Genomic DNA, 17,863 nt, shown 5'->3' with positions numbered 1-17,863 from the left:
CACTGAACTACAATCCCCATGATGCACCGCGACCCTGGCGCTCCCGCGCCACTCCCCGTCCCCGCACGGGAGCCAGCGCCCGAGGAACCCCGCAGCCCACTGCCCTGGCGTCTCCGGCGGTGGGAGGCTAGGAGGGGCTGTTGGCTAGAGCCCTGCACCACCTGCCGTCTCGCCCTCGCCCCTTTCTCTCGGATTCATTACCTAGAAGGCGCAGGTCCGGGCACATTCAGCGATGAGGTCCAGATGGGGTGGGGGTGGGGCGCAGGCCGCCGCCGCCGCCGAGTCCGTTAGCTCGCGACGTGCGTGAAGAGGCGGCGGCGGCGGCGTAAGGTTGCCATGGCAGCCGCGGCCGCGCCGTGGGCGCAGCGCGGGAGGGAGCGCTGGGGCTGTGAGTCCGCTCTGGGGCGGAGCTTCGGACTCCCGCCCAGGTTGCCGGGGGGAGGGAGGCGCAGCGGCGCGGGGTGGGAGAGCAGGCAGACAGTGACATTGAGGAGGATGTGTGGCCCACTGAGCTCTGGTCGTGCTTGATGAGCCTGCCTCCACTGCGTCCAGCCCCCGTGGCGGGGCACCTTCATGCCTGCTGCTTTCGGAGGAGATGCCAGTGGCGTCGAAGGAGGGGGCACCCGGGGCGTCGCAGTGCCTTTCCCTGTCGCCTGTCCAGGCGTCCGCCGCTGGGTCTGCCCCCATGGGATGTATGGATCCTACGCCACCTCTGTGTTTTTCTCCAGTCAAACCGAATTGAAGTCTTTCGCACCCCGTTTCTCCATTCTCTGGGGAGTGGGATAGAAAGAAATCCTTCGATAAGATGGAATACATATGGCCTTTAGGATTATTCAGGAGGTTTTAGAGCTTGCAAATGGCATTGCTTTCGACCGAATTTGGATTTATGCTGTTTCTTGGCAATCGTTTGCGGACTCTAGGATAAACAGGTTAAGAGCGTGGGCTTCTAAAACGAATTCTTAGTTCACGTCCTGCCCCTATGCTTGGTAGCTGATGACCAGGGGCGCCTTTCTCACCTCTTAACGTTTTGATCTGCAAAAATGGAGATATCCATCTGCTACTCTTGTAAGAAATACACGCCTTAATACTGATGAAGCTCTATAAAACAAAGCTTAGCATTTAACAATAGCTATTAAATATTCATTATTTAATCAATAGTGATAAAAGTCAGAATAGTGGTTGGCCGTCGGGGAGGGGTTTGAGAGAATTTTTTGTAGTGATGAAAAAACTCTATAGCTAAGGGTTTCGGTTACAGAAGTATATGCATTTGTCAAAACTCTTGGAATGGGACATTTAAGATTTGTACATTTCACTGCCTCTAAATTTACCTCAAAAGAGAACATAAAAATGTGTTGTTATGATTATTAGAGCTATAGACTCTAATGGAAACCACAGAGATATTCTAGGCCCAATCTCTACATTTTATAGATGAGAAAACTGAGGCCCAGAGATTTAATAGAAAAAAAGAGGAAGGGGAGTGAATTCGTGAGCTTGTCATTTTCTAACAATGAATGTCTCCTGAAAAATTATGGTTGAAAATAACAAAAATGGCTTCTGTAATCCAGCTGAGTCATCCTACCACAGAGATTTTCTTGAACTTGGCTGAGTCCCTTATCCACCTTTTGTTGTTCCCCACGGCCAAAGTCCTCTCAAGGATTGCACCGTCACTTCTGGCTCTCAGTTCTTGCTTTTCCTGAACACTTAGCCTTCTCCACATATCACCTCTTACAACTCTCTTCTCTCTACTGCTGACACATAATGTCGAAATCAGCCCCTTTTCTTTGGTTGTTTCTATAGCCAACTCTTTGGAAGGTTTGGAGCAGATGAGTGGTTTTAAATTAAGGATGCAAAAAACCTAAAATTAGAAATCCCTGCTCTTAAAAGTCCTTCAGTTCCTCCCGTGATATTTTTATCCGCCTACCACCTACCCCCATTTTTTCATCATAACCTGTAACCTCCCACTATCGTACCATCTCTCTGGTCCCCTCTCTCCCCTCCTCTCTTCTCTCTTTATGCAATACTTTTATTTCCATCTCCTAATTTGTGCCTTCGTAGCTACCTACCATTCCTAAACTGTTTACCAAAGCTTTTTCCTACACAGGGTAACTTCCCAAGAGGAACACTGGAGCCAGCTATTAAAATAATATTTTTTCACATATGTATCCTCATATTCTATTTGATTCAGTCCACAGTGTAGCTGCTCAATAAATATTAAGCAGCTTACGTACATGACCTGTTGATATGGTTTGGCTGTGTCCCCACCCACCTCTCACTTTGTATTGTAATAATTCCCACCTGTCAAGGGCAGGGCCAGGTGGGGATAATTGAATCATGGGCGTGGTTTCACCCATACTGTTCTTATGGTAGTGAATAAGTCTCATGAGATCTGATGGCTTTATAAATGGGAGTTCCCCTACACAAGCTCTTTTGCCTGCCGCTGTGTAAGAAGTCCCTTTGCTCTTCCTTCATCTTCCGCCATGATTGTGAGGCCTCCTCAGCCATATGGAACTGAGTCCATTAAAACTCTTTCCTTTATAAATTACCCTGTCTTGGGTATGTCTTTATTAGCAGCATGAAAACGGACTAATACACCTGTCCTGGCTAACTTCACAGTGGGTTCGCTTATGAAACCCATTTTCTTACATCCATAATAATGGTTTACTCTAGTATAAATGAGGAAGCTATGTGATAATAGCTGGAATCTGCTGTCTAAGAGGAAGAAAAGAAACCAAAGTAACCATAGCTTGTACAGAAGAAATGAAAGCACTTAAGAGATGAAGTCCGGAACAAAGTCTGGTATGAAGCCATAGGACATCCTTGTAGGAACTTGGACCTGTCACCTGCAGCAATTTGGTCACAACTCTGCATATGTAATGAGCATGTAAATAAATTCTCCTTTACTCCTGGAGAAGATGTTACTGATCTGCCACCAGCTGAACACATGTTGTAGTAGGGATGATAGGTTCACCGGATCCATCTCTTCCTGATCTGGTTTCCCATGTGACCGATCACTTGTCTTTCTTTGCAAGGCAGCTGGCCAAGGTTGTAGTGCAGCCTACAGCCATGACGAAGTCTCCAAAGACAAAGTCCCAATGCATAACGCTCCTTGTTTTGTGAAGCCAGGATCCCAGAAAATCAGCTCAGCAGGACAGGCCACTTGAGAATGGATGACAGCAGCACAAATAAAAGCTGTCACAAAAGTGAGTTGGAGGTGGGCAGTCACGGGAGGGAAGACCACAAGCCACTCAAGCACAGCCTTAAAATGCCTGGCATGGCTGTGGACAGGTGGGAACGAATAAGGACCGATAGTATACCATAGTTTATTGTTTTCACCAGATACTTTGGACCTGTTCAAGTGATAGTTAAACACCCTATACAAATCCAAAAGATGGAGCTGAAAGTAGTAGCACATTAATCCACACAGGCAGTGTGGTCAAGAGCCACCACCCTCATTTACAGCGCATCTGGTTTACAGTTGAGGTTTTTCCTCAGTTCTTGGAGTTCTTGGCCTCTCTGGCATTTGACTTTGCTGACCACCCTCCTTGGTGGGTCCTTGACCTTGGATCTCTTCAGAGCTTTCCAACCAGACTTCATTGTGTTATTCACCAGCTCTTTTACCTGCTTCTTAAACGTGAGGATAGTTGCCAAGGTTCAGTCACTACACCTTCTCCATTTGCAAGCTTCCGCCTCAGCCGTGGTTGGCGCTGCAATTTCTCTTGCTAGTTCTGATCTACAAGTTCCAGCACTGCACAAGCAGGCCTACTCTTCCTTAACTTGTTCTATTACTTCTGTTCTGTTCGCCTGAGATACCAGCGCCTTACCTATCTAAGGTCTACGTATTCTGAAAACAGACCTTCACATGAAACCTTTCCAGATAGTTCCTGCTCAGTCATATCACCCTGCTCTGTGCTCAGAGTATTTCCTGCCAATCTCACTCCCTTGACAGCTGACCATACTGCTGAGTGGCTGCTCATCTATTGTTTACTCACTGGCTTTTTGTCTTTTCTCACTATATTTCAAGCTCCTCTAATGTGCATTTCTGGGTATTCTCAAAAACACCTTCATAATACCCTACATATAATAAGGGCACAATAAATGTTTTTGATTGGTAGTTCTTTTAACTTTTCCCGTTAGCAAAACCTCCTTTATCTGGTAGCTCTCCCTCTTCTAGTACTAAACAGGACATTTGCAGCCTCTTGATATAAATTTCCCTGAAGCCTATAGAACTGTGGGCCTCCATACATATTCAGTGGAGGAGTACCTTGGGAGGTAATTCCTTAAGTCGCTGTTGCTGTGGAAGGAATTCAGTACGTAAGTAGCACTGAATTCCAACATTCAGGCCCTCTTACCGTAAAGATCTAGAACAGAGTTTTCCTCACTGTGGGTCACAGTCTGTTAGTAGGTCGTGAAGTCAATGTGATAGGTCTCTTCCAGCTTTGTAATGTTTAAAAAGTGATAAGGTAAGGTAGCGCAGGGTAAAGTAGAATGCAATAGAATGCGGTAGAAAATGAAATCCAGAGGGGATGTGCGTGGTTAGGGTCAAGTATAGTATGGCAGTTACTGAGCTGTCATCTTTCAGCTTCAAACCTACCCTCTGTCCTCTGTGTTGGTGGGGCTGGAATTGTGCAAACCACATTTCTCCTCTGTCATCTGAGTGGAGAGGCAGGGGCGGCACAGCAGGACCAGAGGAAGAGCACAAGGCTGGAGGAGAGGGAAGCAACTTGCTCCTTCCTGACGGCCTGCTATGCTTGGCAGCATCACTCCTGCCACAGACTTTTAGCCTGGTGTCAGTTTTACTTGTCTCCAGCTTCTTATTGTATCTCAACCAGCCTCATCGCATCTCTTCTCCCTCCACCCCAAAACATTACCTGCAGCAGCAGCCAGACAGTGTCCCTCTTCAGGAGCCTGTGCCCCAGCTTCAGCAGGCCTTTCCTACAAACCCCAACCTCCTCTCCTCCCTTTGATCTCCAGCCCTTCAGGCAGGAGCTGTTTCTTGCAGTTATAACCCATGTGTTACTCCAGTGTTCCTTTTTTAATTTTTCAGTCCTTGAACATCTGTCTAATCAATTCCCTGTGCTAAATTCTTGCTCTTAAAATACCTACTTAAAGTTTCTTTTTTCCTGACTGGACCCTGACTAATATGGATTGTTAAGTAAGATGTACTTCCTGCCATAAGTGTCCATCAAAAGGGTTTAAGAAACACTGCTTTAGAGGATTGAGAGTTCTTAAATAGCCAGATGACCTGAGATGCAGCTAAGGGGCCAGTCCTAACATGTAGAGGTACTCTGGATTTCAGGTCCATGAAAAGCAAAGATCCTGTTCCACTACAGCAGTTGTCACTGTTGGACCCCAGTCGCAGCCTGGCCTGTAGGGATCACTAGCGGTGAGCCTGCAGTTGTCCATCAGAGTATGGCCTGAACCCATATGGAATCTAACCTCTCTCAGATATGCAGAAATTCAGCTTCTTTACTTGCTACAGTTTTACTCGTTATTAGCAAGTGAGAGGAAGCAGAAAGTTAATGATGAAGAAAGCCAGGAACTAGTACCAGAGACCTCATACAGTGCAATGGAACTTGATTGAGTGGAAGAGAAGGATTTAAAAGGTAGATTTTCAAGGTGTCAGTTTTCTCTCTCTGATGCTGCCTTTTCTCGCATGTAATCCGAAGAGATAGTAGACAAGAGGAGGAAATGAAGAACCTTATACTAATACCTAATACCTATGTTTCCGCCTTATCCAGTCAAAATGAGGCTTTTGCTCTATTTTATTCATGAACTTACTATACTTATGCCTCAGTCTCCCATTAGAAGTGAGACTCACTCAATCACATACTCCTAATAAAAAGAACTGCTCCACATTTCAGGAACTCAAAATATTTCTTATGTATGCCATATAAACACAAAACCTCTTGGCAGCGATCTATGAGGATTCTCCTTGCTTATGATTTTGCATTTCTTTATGCTAATTCAGAAATATGAACAGAAAACCCAGGACTTGAGGCTGTTAAGTGGATTTGTAACACTTGGAATGTTGTGGGCACATAACTCAATGAATGGATATATAGTCATCTGTGATAGCTGGAGGAATAGTATTTTCATTGAGCACTGCAGTAAGTCATTGCAGATACTCTGCTAGATACTAATACATTAGCAACACTTTTTTCACCTAACTGTTTTAGGACCTTGCATTTGGTAGAAGAATACATAACTCAAAGTGAATTACTCAGGCAAATGTTGGCAAGAATTACCTCGTTTGTGCCATGCAGAGAATCTTCCAGTGAATTGAAAAACATGTCATCCTCTGATTTACCCACTGAAGCATGTTACAATGTAGGTGGCATGTCACAGAGGAACAGCAGCTTGTGATCAGGTTTTCTATTCACAGAAGACAGTGTTGTGCCAGGCAACCCCAACCACAGAACATTTCAAGTATGAATGAAAAAGGAGCAGTACAGCTGGGATCCTGTTTCCCCTTCTAAGGAGATGCAAACCCTCTCCAGGGCCCCTCCCATGTCTGAAATCCTTTCTTTTCCTATTTTTCTTAAGTCTGTTCTACTTCCACTGTAGAGAATTGAAAGTGATGAGTTTTGGAGGAAAATTCCATTTCCTTTCTTCCCTCCTGTTTCTCATGCATTTGAGGTTGTCTTTGTGATTTATGTGCATAAATGATACAAAATCATAAACGTTGGCTTACATGAATCGTTCCTAAATGGTTAACTATTCAAGCAAACTGTTCATCATTTTATTCTCCCTGATATTCTCTCCTTATGTTCGCTGGTCTGCCTCACTCCCTTCTCAAGTCTCACCTTTCCAAAAAAATTGTCACTGACAATAAAGGATTCTAACAGCACTTACTCAACCTCATCTTGATCCCTTTTTCCCACATTGCTGGTTACCTGTTCTTACTGTCTGAAAGTGAAGTTAAGATGAAATAAAGTAAGTATGGCAATTACATAAGATTTGGAAGAAACATATGTTTCTTCCTTCTTGATCTGTTCCAGGATTTACACCTTCATGATAGAAAAGCATTTTAGTTTTTCTAAATTTAAAACACACAAAAAAAATTATAGAGAGTTGCATAACAAAAAAGAAACCCTGGTACTCACCACATCCTGATTTTGATGTTATTTTTGGATTCATGTTCTTTTACTATTATTACATATCTGTATATTATAGGCATTACATAATATTTTGCATATTTTCAAGCTTTCTATAAATGTTGTTATACTATGCTTTCTTGAGGTTGCCTTTTGTTATTCAACAATGTATTTCTGAGATTTATACATGTTAATAGATTTAGTTCCCTCATTTTAATTGCCGTAACCATATAATACCATTCATCTATTTCCTGTTGATGACTAGTTTATTTCTATCTTTCACTAATACTAAAGGTTGTACAATAAACATTCTTGAATATTTCCATGTACGTATGTGTGAAAGGTTTTGGAAAGTTTATCCAAGAAGTAGAATGATAGATAGCAAAGGGTTCATCTTCAGTTTTCCTAGATTTCATCAATGTTCCCTAAAGTAACTGTATTCACGTACTCTCAGAACAGCAGTGTAAGAGAATTCCCACTTCATCATATCTTGGAATTATCTGACATTTCTATTTTTGCTGCTCTGATGAGTGTGAATGTATGAAAGTGTATTTGGGTTTGATGTAGGTGTCACTGTATGAGGGTTGTCAAGTCAGGAATGTGAGGCTGAAGCTAAGGAAGCAAAGGAAGTCAAATATAAATTAGGCTGCATATTAGTTATCTATTGCTGCATAACAAATTACCACAAACTTGTTCAAAACAACGCATATTTACTTCACAGTTTCTGTGGATCAGGAATCCAGTCAAAGCTTAGTGGGTTCTCTGCTCCAGGATGTCTCATGAGGCTGCAGTCAAGGTGTCATCCAGGGCTGGGATCTCTTCTGAAGGCTTGACATGGGAAGGATCTGCTTCCAGGCTCTCATGGTAGTTGCCAGAATTCAGTTCCTTGCAGGTTGTTGGACTGAGGGCCTCAGTTACTGTCCTGTTACTGTCCTGTGCTCTGATGTTCTCTATCCTATTTCATTTACATTTAATTCTGAACTACTAGTAGGTGTAGCAAACACAGCCTGCAGGATGCAGTGCAGAGTACCTGGTGACCTGGCCTGCTCTCTCTTCCTTGTTTTCTGCCTCCTCATGCTCCCAGACCTCTGTGCCTACACGTGTCCTCCTTCTGCCTATACCCACCTTCCCCTACTGTACCTGTCACCTTCCCAGCTCCTCTTTGCCCCTCAAGAATCAGCTCAGGCATTGCCTCTGGAACCCATTCCCTAACCCCGGTCTTCTTTCCATGTGCCCCATAGAACCCTGTGCCCCCAGCATCACAGCACTTACTCTGAATTGAATCATCTGTTCACTTCTCTATTTTCCCACTAGACAAGTTCCTTAAGAATGGGGAGTAGGTCTCTACAGTTTCGTATCCCCAGCCCTAGCATAGTGCCTGACATAAAGTGAAAACCTAATAGATGTTTCTTATATGAACAAATGAATGAATGTCATAGAGATTAAGGATAGAGAAAGAAGTTCCTGACAACATTTATTGAAAATCTGTTACACATAGGGCACTGTGCTGGAGAGAATTATGAAAAAAAATAGTGGAACTTGACAGTGCTAAATGAAAAAAAAATAGTTATAAAATGACCTGTACTTATAAATGAGGATTCTTTATATCTGCAACTAAGTACCATCAGATGTCTCACTGACAGTGGATTGAATGATGAAAGTGAGACTTAAAGAACCCATTTCTTTCATCTTTTTTTTTTTTTTTTTTTTTTTGAGACAGAATCTCACTCTGTCGCCCAGGCTGGAGTGCAGTGGCGCAATCTCGACTCACTGCAACCTCCGCCTCCCGGGTTCACGCCATTCTCCTGCCTCAGCCTCCCGAGTAGCTGGGACTACAGGAGCCTGCCACCATGCCCGGCTAATTTTTTTGTATTTTTAATAGTGATGGGGTTTCACCGGATTAGCCAGGATGGTCTCGATCTCCTGACCTCGTGTTCCGCCCGCCTCAGACTCCCAAAGTGCTGGGATTACAGACGTGAGCCACCGTGCCCGGCCTTTTTTTCTTAACTGATTCCCTATTTTCACCTTATGAGAGAAACCTCAGACATTGCTCTTCTAACCCAGGTCTGCTCTCAAACAGAGACCCAGTGTTGAGCAAAAAGAAAAGGGCTGTTCAAGTGATTTTTAATCAAGTACCCCACATGACTAATTCAGGTCCTCCAAAATAGTCCCAGGGAGCCAAAATGAGGTAATATGACATGTTGTGAACTTGAAGGGTGGCTAAGGACACATACAGCCACTGCTTCAGATGCCGCTGTGAGGCAGAAAATTCAGGAATGCAGTAGAAGAGGGGAATGTGAACCCAGAATGCACTCAGTGTGTCTCCTTCAGACGCTTTTTTGACCCTCAGAAGCCTGGTCTCCTCAGGTCAATTCTGCAACCCTGGATGTTGAATTAGTAAATAAACAAACTAGGTCAAAAACAAATGCAGACTATATTAAAAAGAATAAGATATGTTCTTGTTTTGGGCTTCATTTAAAATCCTAAGAGCAGGATAACAGCATTATAAATAACGCGACCTCTCTCAACTTACTGCCTTCTCCCACTAGTTATAATAATAGCAACAGCTTATATTTGTACCTATTTTTATAGTCTGTGAGATGCTTTATCTTTTTTCAGCTTATTTGAGCTCAAAACAGCCCTGTAAAATAGGTACAAGTATTATACCCATTTTGTAGGTGAGGAAACTGAGGTTCACAGAGGTTAAACAACTGTGGGTCACACAGCAACTGACTAGAACTGTTTGGGATTCTAAGGTATAATAGTGCCAATTTGTTGAAAGGGAATGGCAACAAAAAAAACTTGGACTCTAACCCCAAGGCTGCCAGCTATTAAGGTGTATGATCTTGGACATGTCGTTTACTTTTTTTTTTTTTTTTTTAAAGACAGGGTCTCACTCTGTCACCCAGTTTGGAGTGCAGTTGTAGGATCATAGCTCACTGCATCCTTGAACTCCTGGGCTCAAGTGATCCTTCTGCCTCAGCCTCTTGAATAGCTGGGACTACATAGATGTGTGCCAACCACACCTGGCTAATTTTTAAAATTTATTGTAGAGACAGGGGTCTTGCTGTGTTGCTCAGACTGGTCTTGAACTCCTAGGCTCAAGGGATCCTCCCAAAGTACTGGGATTACAGGCATGAGCCACCACGTTTGGCCCCATTCAACCTTCTGACCTTCATTTCCTCACTTATAAAAATGTACATAATCGGCCGGGCGCAGTGGCTCACACCTGTAATCCCAGCACTTTGGGAGGCTGAGGCGGGCGGATCACGAGGTCAGGAGATTAAGACCATCCTAGCTAACATGGTGAAACCCCGTCTCTACTAAAAATACAAAAAAATTAGCTGGGCGTGGTGGCACATGCCTGTAGTCCCAGCTACTCGGGAGGCTGAGGCAGGAGAATCGCTTGAACCCAGGAGGCGGAGGTTGCAGTGAGCCGAGATCGGGCCACTGCATTCTAACCTGGTGACAGGGCAAGACTCCGTCTCAAAAAAAAAAAAAAAAAATGTACATAATCATACCTTCCCTCTCTGCCTCACAGGGTGCCTATGAGGACAAAACAGGTGGTATATGTGAAAGTGCTTCATAACTGAGCTGGTAATCCATAGATGTCTGGTATTAGCAATGTTTTCTAATAAAATAATAAGAGTAATACTTGTTATAACCTCTTTACTTTGACAGTGCCTTTCATTGCAGCCATTCAGTAATTTTGCAGCTTATATTATCACCTATATAACACCCCTGTTGCTACCATGTCTGAAGGTGCACAAGCAGCCAGCCAGTGAGGGAAGGGGAAGCTCTTTCTTCTCAGTACGTCTTTAGAGCAGTGATTCTCTAAGTTGTAGCACACTGGAATCCCCTGGGGAACTTCACACCTGCGGGTGTCTAGGTCCCACCCTGGCCAATTAAAATTTAATCTGGTGGGGAGGAACTGGGCACCAGTATTTTTTTAAAGTTTCCCAAGTGATTCTAATATGCAGCCAAGGTTGGGAACCACTGCTCTTTGGACTATTTGTACATCTCAGTGGCTGCTGAAAGTGATCACAGTTTTAAAAGAACACAGCTTGTGGTTCTGGAAAAATCCATCTGCTTGTTCCAGAAATGAAGTACATAAGTCAAATAGGTCTGAGGTCACTTGGGAAAGAAATCCAAGAGTTGGACCGAGAGCTCAAACCACAAAGATTCTAAATGCCACCATCACATAGATAGCTGGCCTTTTTCCTGAACTGCCACTGTTGACAGATAAGATGGTGCACACAGCGAGAATCTGAGCAGCACAGAGCCTCCCATCCCCGTCACTGTTCCTCCACTAAGCTCCCCTTGAAAACGGTCCACAGGACTTCCTATGCACGGTGATTAGAAAAGTGAATACCTCCTATTTTAAAAGAAAAAATCTCAGAGGATAAGCACATAGCCGACGAGTGGCCAATTCTGTAATTTTCCCCGTGGATAATAAGGAAATAATCATACATTATTTAATAATGTATTTTTCCATTGAATTCCAGTGTGTCTACAAATTATACATGTTTTATATGATGTTTCACTTTAGGGTTAAGCCAAATAAGCATACATTTATTTTATAAATATAAATATATTATCTATTAAAATAGTTTCTAGTAAAAACATAGGTTTAGCTATTTGACTCAAATTTCTTAAAGAAGCCATAGTTAGAAGAAAGTATCCACTAGAGTATACTAGACTTTGTGTCTTCGCAGGAGAAGTAACACTTCCTCATCTGTTTACCTCTGAACTCCCTTCTCCAACTAGAAATGAAGACATAAGATAATAAAAGGATTTGACTTTCCAGTATCCCTTTCGAACTGGGCACCACCCAGAAGGAAGATTCCGTTAACTACTCCCTTTAGAAATTATCTCAAGGTGAGTTGCATGTCTCATTTGATCACTTCTTTTACAAGATGGAAACAATTTGAATGGAGTAAACTCATGTTACCAGACCTGGAGGCTTAAATAATGAAGAGGTTTATCTCTCCTCTGAGAAGAGTTTATAGTCCACAGCAATAGCCTGGAGACAAATACTCACACCTCTGGGATCCCACAAAGGTGGTAATTAGGCAGCATTTTATTGTGATGCAGTGAGTGTGCAAAAGACAGAGCTGGACTACTCTTAGGAACAAAATTGGCTTCCTGGAGAGCCGACAGAAGAAATCTGGCAACCTAAAAATATTTAAAGAGCTTACGACCCCCAAGGGAGAATTTCCAGCTATTAGAGTAGAAAAGATTAAACATTTGCTGGGCTTGAAAAGGAGATTTTTAATGGAAAAACTCAGGAAAATACAGTTTAGATAGAGAATCTTAAAAAAAAATAGACCTGTCATATACAGAGCAAATTGGAGACTTTATATTTTCTTCATAATGACATAAGAAAAAGGATCTAAAAATAGATCCTACCGATAATGAACTCTTCCTTCTCCTGTGTTTATTAGAATATGACACCTTCATTACACAGAGGACATGTTCCTACTCACCGTCTCGCAGGCATAAATCTTGACGTGGTCTTCACAACCTTTTCCTCTGGCCCCTAATTACAGTTCTGCTATTTATTTCTCAACACAGCCTACATTTCGTGTGTTTCTCGTATGAATGAGTTGCAGTGTGTGCTGTGGTTAAGCTAGTGGGCACCAGGCCCAGCTACCTCGAGTCTGGCTTTCTGACCTTGCCAATGACTTCACCCTTTGTGCCTTAGTTTCCATGGCTATAGAATGGGGATAATAATAGCACCAGTCTCTGTGTGTTGTCAGGAGGATTAAGGCAGTTACTACACAGCATAGCACTGAGGAAAGTGCACAACACACAGTAAAAACACAATAAATGTTCGTCATTATTATCACTACTCTGCATTCCCTTAGTGCCTATAAAAATAGCGTATTTTTAAAATAAAACAAGATACATGGTCTAACAAAAGATTGTTTTCAGATTCATGGATTTATGTGGAAAGTCTCAATAAGACATTTAGTTACACATTAAGGTATCTTTTTTTATTACTGTAATTACTTACAATCCTAAAATCCAAGAAGTATTCCACAGCATGGTCCCTGACCTCAAGCAGTTTATATTCCACTTGAGAGACAGAACATATGCCCATGAACTATTAAACACAAATCCAAAGCAGTTCATGATTATGTGTAAAATGAGTAGTTCAGAATGTAAGATCTACAAAAATGGGGAGAGGGAATTCTGAGGGAATCAAGTCTCCATTGTGTGCATGAAGTTGATAGAGAACTACATTTGGACCATGAAATAAAGGTAAGGAAAATGAAAGGATTTTCCGGCAGGCAGGAAGACATGAAGGTAAGAGCGAGTCAACAGAGCCGTTCATCTGCCGCAGGTGATTTGCCTCTGAAATTAGGCGACATCAGTGGATGAGGCACAGGTTACGCCGTTGAGGGGTTCAAATGCCAGAGGGAAGATTCTGACTTCACCCTGAGAGTCTCTGAAGTTTTGTTAGTTGGAAAGTGGCATAAACACAGATGCAATATAGGTTTATATGGGGAGAGACAGGAATCAAGCAGAAACGCTGATGTTTTTAATAATAATCTAGGTATAACTCAGACGGGGCCTACCAGGGTGGGGACATTGGGAACATAAAGGAAGTGACAGACAGCCATGAAAGCATGACAAAGACTCATCCCCTTCACTCCATTCTCACAGCCCAAATCCTCCCAGAGCAGCCTTTGCTATCTGAGCACACCAAGCCAAGTTCAGGAGCGCCAGATGCCAGATGCACCTCCAAGGTTTTCCAAGGTCCTTGTGGACAGTCTCATCCTGATTCCCATTTACTCCCGCTTGCCTTTCTATCATGTGTACCCAATAGATTCCAAAAATAGAAAATCATATGTCTCCCTCCTTCTAAAAGCATGTCGTACTTTCCAGTTGTGTAGGCTTTCTAAAAATATTTTTACTCATATTGATGAATAATTTTAAATTAATAAGTCATTAGTAATTTAGTAGTTTTAAAAGTTAGACTGGTGTACACTTTAAATGGGTGCAGCTTATTGTACCTAAATCAGTCCTCAGTAAAGTTCATGAGAAAAAAAATAGGTTTAATGATTGAGGATACAGAGAGGTGACAATTATTTGAAGGTCAAGTTAAAGAAGCTCAATTAGCCAGTTACCTTTGTCCCCAGGCATTAACTACTGTGGTTTGGAAGTCATGTGTCATTTGTTATATGCATGATAACATATATCATACTGTGTCATGGGATTGTTTCTTATGCAAGATTAACAAAATGTAATACCCAGAACAACAAAGTTCTATTTCTATGAGGACAGGGACTTGAAACTACATTTAACTGCTTTTACTTGGCACCTCATTGGAGTAGCCTTGGATAGTAGCTCAAAGTGATGATTAGTCTAGATAACCTCTTAAAATGCCTTTCGACTCAGCAAGTAAATATGGATTAGTGTTCTCTAATCCATATGTTTAGAGTTTAGTAATGGAGATAGCAGCATGTAGAGAAATGTGATTCAAAGAGTGGTCTCCGGATTGCAAGCGTGGGCGTCACCTGGGAGCCTGTGTTAGACATTCTTGAGCTTCACCTGCCTCCTCCCAAATCAGTGGGGATGGGGCTAGGAATCTAGCAATTGTGTTTTATATCAGCAAGGGGGAAGCTCTGTGTGTGTGCACGCCTGTGTGTGAGCCATAGTCCACACGGGGTGGGAAGCAGAAACATAATGAAGAGTCACGTGGCTAAAAATAAGATAGATTTAGTTGATTTTTATAGTAATAGGTATGGAATATTCCTCTAATTATTTTTAGATTTTAGACTTACTATTTCCAGTCAAAATTCAACATCAGTTAAATATATACCATAAGTACTATCTTACAGTAATTCCCAGGAAAGGAAGAAAGAAGATAAAGAGAAGGTAGTGAAAAAGAGTGGGAAGAATTAATTTAATTCACATATTGGTCTAAGCACTCAGAAACAAATATGTTACTCTATGATTAGTACTGCTGTCATTTGGGGGAGTGAGAGTACCCTTTAAATTAAAAATGGTTTCAAAAGACTTACCTACTTTTTTTTTTTTTTTCTTTTTGAGACAGAGCCTCTCCCTGACACCCAGGCTGGAATGCAGTGGCGCACTCTCAGCTCACTGCAACCTCCGCCTCCCAGGTTCAAGCAGTTCTCCCTGCCCCAGCCTCCCGAGTAGCTGGGATTATAGGCGCTTGCCACCATGCCCAGTTAATTTTTGTATTTTTAATAGAGATGGGGTTTTGCCATGTTGGCCAGGCTGGTCTTGAACTCCTGACCTCAGGTGATCTTCCCACCTTGGCCTCTCAAAGTGTTGGGATAACAGGCGTGAGCCACTGTGCCCAGCCCTTGTCTACAGTTTTTTAAGCACACATATTTCTGAAATGCTTTTGTTCCTGGAATTTAATCCCAGCAGTTAGTCTAACCTCCCACACATTGCAGGAACCCCTGGTCATCATCTCCAGAAGGAGTCACACAGCCTCTGCTTCGGCATCTGTCCTGTATGCTGCCTTACAAACCTTACAGCCGCCCTCACGCTTTGCATCTGTGAATGTGGACTCTCCTTCTTCGGGTGCCTTGCTCTGCATGGTTCAGTGCCTTCACTGTGCTCTTCTACCTGAAATCTCCTGCCTCTACTTGTCTACCAGGAAAACCCTACCCGACCACTAAGCCTCAGCTCAAATGCTGTGTCCTATGGAAATTCCTCTAGGCAGATTTAGTGGCCGCTTCTCCTGGACCTCCCATAAACACACACACACCTTTGTACACACATCCATTATAACCACTATCTTTTCTCATTGCATATGCTTATTATACTCAAATTCATCTCCCCACTAGACTAAGTCCCTTGAGGCCAGGAATGATGTCTTACCTTTGCATTCTCAGCAGCTAGTCTATTGCCCAGTAATAAAGTATTACTTAATGAATACATCGAAAGAATGTATGAATAAATGATACCTAAACAAAGTTCCACAGGGGCCTAGAAATCGGAGCTATAACCGGTGACTGGCCACACTGAAGAAGCAGCATTTGACCTCGTATTGAAGAACAAGTTTGATTTTGCTTGGCAGAAAAAAAAAAGGAGAGGACTATAAGCAGAAGAATAACAAGAACAAAGGCATAGGTGTGGGCAAATCCGTGGTCTTCTCAGAGAGCACCTCATGTTACAGGTCCAGTGGAAGACAGACATGAAAGAAGAAGTTTGGGCCAGAATAATGTATGTGCTAAGGAGCTGTGGGCCTTATTCTGGACATAATAAAGAGCCATGAAAAAATTTTGAATAGGGAAGAGTCATGACCAGATACGTGACTTGAGTGGAGATTGGTTAGAAGGAAATTGCTGTGATCTGGGCAATTGAAGTAAGTGAAAGCCTGATAGAGTTACAGCAGCAGTAGGAGGAGGAAAACCAAGTAAATTTGAGAAGCATTTTGGAAATAGGATCAAGATGACTTGGCAACCAATTGAATGTGGGAAGTGAGGAACCAGTGAAGCTGAAGCTTGGCCAAGCTTTCTGACCTGGCAACTGAGTGAACGCTCAGACACCACCACCTACGACTGTATCGTCTTTACAGGCAGATTGCAAGTTCTGAGAGAGCAAGGCCCTTGCTCTTGGTGTACTCTCTACATCTCTTGTAGCTCCTAACACTGACCTGCATTCAGAGGTTCCTAGTAAACATTCATTGAAAGAATTGATGATGTTTCTTATACTCACCAAATATGTCAAAAAGGAAAATATAATACAATGTCTTTTCTTCAGAGACATTTCAAGTTCTCAGCATGTTTTTCCACCACAAATGAATTCACAACTATATCATTCAACTTGTACACCCACAAAAATGACCCATTGTTGCACAAACTGAAATCTCCTTTAAGATTGTGTGTGTGCTGGGGAGGACGGCCAAACGGTTGGTATTTTTACTTTTTTTTTTTCGAGAGAGGGCTATGATATTTTTGGTCCTCTGAAAATGAATCCAAAACAATAAAACAAGCTGAATGTTTTCCTCTGGTGGAAGGAAAGAAAGCAAACCTACTACAGGTAAATTGAAATCTTCCAACAGACCTGTAACACATTGCTGAGACATTCTTGAGATAATGGCTTTAGTTAGACTGAGGCCACAAATCTTTACATTTCTCCATTCACCTGGCAGGACTAATGAGATTTTATGGCGGGCAAGCTGTTTATCCCTTGGGTGACATTGGCAAGCACATCTGTATCTTTATCAATCAAGGGTTTTCTGCACTGCAACTCCCACCCCCCACCCAAAGATTGCCCCAGCCTGGATCACAACATTTACAACATGTAAGAACCTCATTCCTTTTCATCAACACTCCGCCCATCCCTTTCTGTTATCTAGATCTAATTATGTGTGTCCTAACGTCACATTACCCCATAACAAGGGGCAGGAAGAAGAAATGAATAAAAGGAAAAGAAAAAAAAGTTTAGATGGTACCTGCAAGTTGATGCAGGGCTGACAGCTCCGTGGCTGGAATATTATATTTACCCAATAGGACAATAGGTCTGCTGGCAAGCTGTTACCTACAGTACTGTATCTGCTGAACAGGTGGAAAAAGCTCTCTGCCCCTCTGCAGTGGTTTAGGAATATGAGGAGGTGACCACCACTCCAGTTTGGGAACAAGGATTTGGTTCCCCCTTGTAGCTTTCATATTGCCTGAATTCACTGCAATGTCTGTTTTCAGTACTTAATAAATACTCATATACACGTAAACATACAAATTGACATATTTAATAATTGCCATCATCAACTATCAGGATGATGT

At 42.6% G+C, this 17,863-nt stretch overlaps 1 protein-coding gene and 2 long non-coding RNA genes across 3 annotated transcripts in view; 1 reads left to right on the top strand and 2 right to left on the bottom strand.

Moving 5' to 3' along the window:
• Positions 1-419, bottom strand: part of KATNAL1 (katanin catalytic subunit A1 like 1) — a 111,543-nt gene extending 111,124 nt beyond the window's left edge. Inside the window, exon 1 of the mRNA XM_032150547.1 lies at positions 202-419. The gene's annotated coding sequence lies outside the window, so the exon portion shown is untranslated. The remainder of the gene's footprint in view (positions 1-201) is intronic.
• LOC131383286 (uncharacterized) overlaps positions 1-17,863 on the top strand; it is a 102,623-nt gene that overhangs the window by 64,493 nt on the left and 20,267 nt on the right. Inside the window, exon 3 of the long non-coding RNA XR_009213194.1 lies at positions 11,862-11,972. This is a non-coding gene — a long non-coding RNA (uncharacterized LOC131383286). The remainder of the gene's footprint in view (positions 1-11,861; positions 11,973-17,863) is intronic.
• Positions 9,203-12,772, bottom strand: LOC131383287 (uncharacterized). The gene is made up of 2 exons (XR_009213196.1): positions 12,581-12,772; positions 9,203-9,476 (listed from the first exon to the last, which is right to left on the bottom strand). It is a non-coding gene; the product is annotated as an uncharacterized LOC131383287 (long non-coding RNA).

Source organism: Hylobates moloch, unplaced genomic scaffold (assembly GCF_009828535.3).
Source record: "Hylobates moloch isolate HMO894 unplaced genomic scaffold, HMol_V3 SCAFFOLD_4, whole genome shotgun sequence".
Taxonomy (NCBI): Eukaryota; Metazoa; Chordata; class Mammalia; order Primates; family Hylobatidae; genus Hylobates; species Hylobates moloch.
Note: the sequence above shows the minus strand (reverse complement) of the source record. Positions and strands in the feature narration are given on the sequence as shown.